This window comes from Vicia villosa, linkage group LG2 (assembly GCF_029867415.1).
Source record: "Vicia villosa cultivar HV-30 ecotype Madison, WI linkage group LG2, Vvil1.0, whole genome shotgun sequence".
NCBI classification, from domain to species: domain Eukaryota; kingdom Viridiplantae; phylum Streptophyta; class Magnoliopsida; order Fabales; family Fabaceae; genus Vicia; species Vicia villosa.
In genome coordinates, this window is record NC_081181.1 from 195,243,831 (window position 1) to 195,249,323 (window position 5,493).

At 30.5% G+C, this 5,493-nt stretch overlaps 1 pseudogene; it reads right to left on the reverse strand.

Moving 5' to 3' along the window:
- Positions 1-1,304: 1,304 nt before the first annotated feature.
- LOC131651007 (uncharacterized) lies at positions 1,305-5,177 on the reverse strand (annotated as a pseudogene).
- Between the last annotated feature and the right edge of the window lie 316 nt (positions 5,178-5,493).

Genomic DNA, 5,493 nt, shown 5'->3' on the forward strand with positions numbered 1-5,493 from the left:
ACACGTTTTGTCAAGAAAATTATCACTGATTTAGGAGAATAAAAGAAGGCGAAAGACATTTGATTAAAATTGTGTTTGAATAACACTAAGGAGATTGTATTATTTAGTGTAATTTATAATTTATTGTATTAATTACATAAAGAATATATTTCAATATATTCTATTCTATTTTAGATAGATTAAAAAAATATTCTATGGAATATTCTATGCATGATTGATTGTTAACATAGTTTTTTTTTTTTTGACAAATGATTGTTAACATAGTTAAATAATAACAATATTGATGAAATAAATTTGAAGTGATGGGAATCATCGAATCAATTTTATCTTTTTTTTGTTGTTGTTAATCTCCGTTAAATCCCTAAATACAAGTTTAAACTAACATCATTATTTATTAACTACATCACACAATATTCACACTTGTAGAAATTCCCATTCATTGTCCAAAACTACTAGGTTGAAATGGTAAAAGATACTTTCGAGTTATGGACATTAGATTCAAATTCATTTTGCAAATTAATTTTTTGTAAGTATTTTAAAAACTTCAAATGTTAACCTATTAGATTTAAATTCATTTTGTAAATTAATTTTTTGTAAGTATTTTAAAAACTTCAAATGTTAACCTGCTAATTTTTTATGCAGAAGGTGATGGCGGAACTTTTAATTTCCTTATCAAATAATTCACTAATTCTCTCACATCAAACTATATATAAATCCTTATATTCCTTACGTGAATATGCAATCAAATCTTCAGAAGCCATCATTAGAATTATTAATTCGTATATAATCCCTCAAGGTAACTAGAATTGTGAACTCAATCCTATTAAGGTTTAATTAAGTGCTTAATTATCACTCTCCATGGTCAATGAACACGATTCCACTCCATGTTCTCTGCATAAACACGTTAAGAAAATAATCTAGTTAATTAATCAAGAAATCATTGAAACAATGTGCGGTTTAGTTTAGAGATAAAGGTGTATGTTACTAATAATGTAAGTAAACAGCTAGCACCTTTGAAACATTTGCTCAAGATTATTAAACCTAAGAGAATTAAAGTCAGATATGCTAAGCTTGCAAACTAATTAAGATTAAGGTCAGAGATTTTTTTTTTTTTACAAAATGATTAAGGATAAAGACGTTGAGTGCACATTTTTACATTAAAATTAGAGTAAGAGTAATTATATATTTTATTATTATTATTATTATTATTATTATTATTATTATTATTATTATTATTATTATTATTATTATTATTATTATTATTTTATAGTAGGGAGGACCGAAGTCCAAAACAACATAAAAAACTAAGCAAAAATAAGTCTAGAAACTAAAATATCATCTAAATTGATCTTCAAATTCTTCATCAAGAACTCAGGAATCTCATGAAAAATCTGGCTAACAATTTTCAACGATCTCCCATGACTAGCGAGAGAGTTAGCGCAACCATTAGTCTCCCTACACGCAAAAGTGATCTCAACGTCTTCAATGGCAGCCACCAAATGGAGAATTTGTTGTTCCAGATTTGAAAAGCCAGTTAACTTCTTTCTTGCTTTGGATAACACCTCAACAACCACCCTATAATTCGTATTCACCTCAACCTTCGAAAAACCAATATCGACTATTAGCTTCAACCTCTCAAAGATACCCAAAGCTCCGTGATAAGTGCCAAATTGTAGCTATTTTGTAAATAGTTTTGCAGCATTTATCATCTCCTTTTCCTCAACTTGTGGTGATAAGTGCATTTTTTTTTTACATTTTGGTGTCATTTGAAATTCCTTAAATTTAACTTGAATAAAATACTTCATTCATTTAAACTTTCTCTATTTTTTTTATCCAAATAAATTTTGGTCAAGTCACTTTAAATTTCCTCAAAAAATTTATTTTTCCTCATTAAAATGTTTTATCCAAACACACTCTTAGAGTGAGCGATTCATTTCACAATCCCATCCGAGACCTGGCCGCAGGGGCGGATCCAGACAATATATATTGGTGGGGCTAAACATAAAAGAAACTACAAACTAAATCATATTGAAAATAAAAAAGTAATATTGTTTAATACAATAAATTACAATGAAAATCGTCTACCATCCATTTCTTGAAAATAAGCTAAAATAACATCATTGTTAATTGTTCCAAGAACATCTCTTTCTATAAAAGTTACAAGACGGTCATTTAACCACTAATCACTTATTTTGTTACATAATTGACTCTTCACAAACTTCATAGCTGAAAAAACATGCTCCACGCTTGCAGTTGCTACCGGCAAGACTAAAGCTAACTTCAGAAGCTTATAAACCATATCAAATGTGTTGCACTTATTTGTTTCCATAAGTTTTGCACAAAGATCTGAAAGTCCTTTTAACTTTGCAAATTTTGGGTCACCTCTAACATTTCTAACATAATTTTGAAGTTGATGTCGCACCACCACTTCCAGAACATCTACAAAATCATTTGGATAAAGTTCAACCATCCTTAGTAGTTTTTTCACATCAAAAGCTGCAAATAATGATGAAGGACTCAAACATGAAACACATTGTAAGAGTTCAGTATTCTCTTCATCAAACCTAGCATTGAGCTCATACAACTGCAGATCTAAAACATTAAACAAACAATCATGCTTATAATGATGCAAATTAGAAACACTAGAAGTTGTAGCATGTCTCCTAGGTTTCTTCCCTTGCACATACGGTGCATCCATATCAAGTACATCAATATCATGCTTATTGCAAATTTCCAAAACCTTAGATATAAGTTCTTCCCATCCATCATTCCTCATTTCTTGTAATTCTTGTTTGGTAGCATTGACAAGTGACAAAGCATTCAAAAGATCTTGATCACGCTTTTGTAACGCTACACTCAAATCATTTGTAAATCCTAAAATTTCAACCATCATATATAACATGAAGATAAAATCAAAGGATTGAAGCACATCTTACAAAAGCATAGTTTCACCATATTTTTCAAATGACGTATCATTCCCAACTTCTTCAAGTACCCCAATAATGGCACCATACAAACTCATCAAACTAGTGAGAGTCCTAAAGTGGGAACCCCAACGAGTGTCATCTGCTCTAGCAATAGATGATTCTTGATTTAATCCACTACTTGTCTCTATCTGACCCTCTTCAATCAGTTTAGCAAATTGAGTTACTTATTTACCCCCTGGCAATTTCTGTCTCTTGTTAGAAGATCGTATGAAATTAACAAACATATTGACCTTACCGAAAAAACCACTAACATCTTTGTGAGTCTTAGCACATGCAACAAGTGCCAATTGAAGTTGATGGGCGAAACAATGCACATAATAAGCATATGGATTCTCATTTTGGATTAAAGTTCTCAAACCACCAAACTTACCTCTCATATTGCTAGCTCCATCATACCCTTGCCCCCTAATGCTAGATAAACTCAAGCCATTAATAGACAACAACTTCTCAAGTTCCTCCTTAAGTGACTTAGCACTTGTTTCTTTAACACTTACAATACCAAGAAACCTTTCTTTTACCAAACCTTCACTATTAACATAGCGAATAACAACAACCATTTGTTCTTTACCAACAACATCACCAGATTCATCAATCAAAACACAAAACACATCATCTGCAATATCACATATAATTTGTTGAGTAATTTCACATGCACAAGCAGCGGCAAGATCCCTTTGAATCTTAGGGGCAGTCATAAGGTTATTTCCCGAAGCACAATCTATTACACTAGCTATCTCTGAGTTAATTTCCTTTAAAGTATCCACCAACTCAAGAAATGGTCCCTTAAATAAAGAGTTAAGGGACTCGTCATTCCCTCTAAATGGCATATGCAACACCTCAAGAGAAACTTAGTAGCTATAAGGGATGTGTTTACACGAACACGATATTCAACATTCATTTGCTTAGTTTGATTAACAAACGCGGCTTTAATACTTTGGTTTGGGTTCATGAGAGCATAACCCATATGCACACAATCAACATGACTATTAGAAGATGTATCCTGATTAGCCAATCTTTGAGCATTCTTCCAATCACCAAAACCGTCTCCCACAAAGTGATCCCCCCATATTTAGAGACGTTTTTAAACAAAAAACATGGCAAACAAAATGCTAGATCCTTAGATTCACTATAATCAATCCAATCATACAAATCAAACCAATTTTTGCAAAATCGACGTCTTTATTTACCTTGAATAGACCATGGGTAAACGAAATTGTGAGGAGGTTGATGACGACCTATTTTTAAATAAGCTTTTCTTACCTCATTTTGGATGTCAGGATGATAATTTGAAATTGGAAGTCTAATTTTTGGATTCGTTTCCAACAATTCGTAATCAACAACTTTGATACTCTCATTTGGATGTTGAGTTTCTGATGCTTCTAGGTTAGCCGAAGAAGTAGCTTTGTCTCTAGAAAGTACCGGAAAAAATTTCTTCATCCTATAAAGAGATCAATGAAACCATCTAAAATAGTTATTCATACTAATATTATAAATATAACATTGAAACTAACTGATTATGAAAGAAGCTATTATGATAAATTGAGAAATTTGATTTTTTTTAATAAATTGGGGTTTTAGGGTTCAATCAACAAAGAAGAAAAAATAAGGGAAAATTAAAATAGTCACTTTACCTTAGATTTTCAATCACCCATAAACAAATGTATCAAAGCCAAATAGAAAAATTAGAGGAGAAAATGAAATTTTAACAATAAGAGAGAGAGTGAAAGGTTAGTAATGTTTGAGATGAAGAATAAAATAGTTACTGGAACTTTGCAAACACTGAGAGAGAATTAATAATTTTAATTTTTTTTAACTTTTACACATTAATCTCTCTCCTCTCTATAATAATAATTATTGATATATTGACCCCACATAAAATATCTTAATGTCCCCACACCACTCATTTACTTTAAATTTTATCCTCTAGGAAACATAAATCTGACACTTAACTTTACTTTATTGTTTTTATTTTCAAAAGTAAATATAAATTAAAAAGGCATGATGAAGTTGTATAGTTTTTTTTAACTAAATTTGCATAATACATAGAAAGTGATATATTTGATGGTGTTGAAAATGAAATTTTTTAACAGCAATTTTAAAATATGAAGACACGTAGAGAGCAATTATAATTCTTTATATACATTAGTATTTTGTTTTGTAATATTTAACTTTTTAGAAATACATTATCATTATTTTACACATAAGTATTTATATGTTTTTTTATGAATAATTATATTATTTGATTCTAATTTTTGTATAAAAAAATTGACCTTGACCCCACTTATTAAAATTCCTGGATCCGTCCCTGTATATTATATAATATTAAAGAAAAAATTCTGGTTTTACTTTGAATATTTCTTTACACACCTCCCTATGGGGGTCACCCCTAGCGAAAACCCCACTTTACCCCTGCTTCGGAAATGCATTTCCGAAGTTTTTTTTTTTTAAATTTTCTCAGACTTCGAAAGTGCATCTCCGAAAACACCAAATGGGGGGTGTTTTCGGA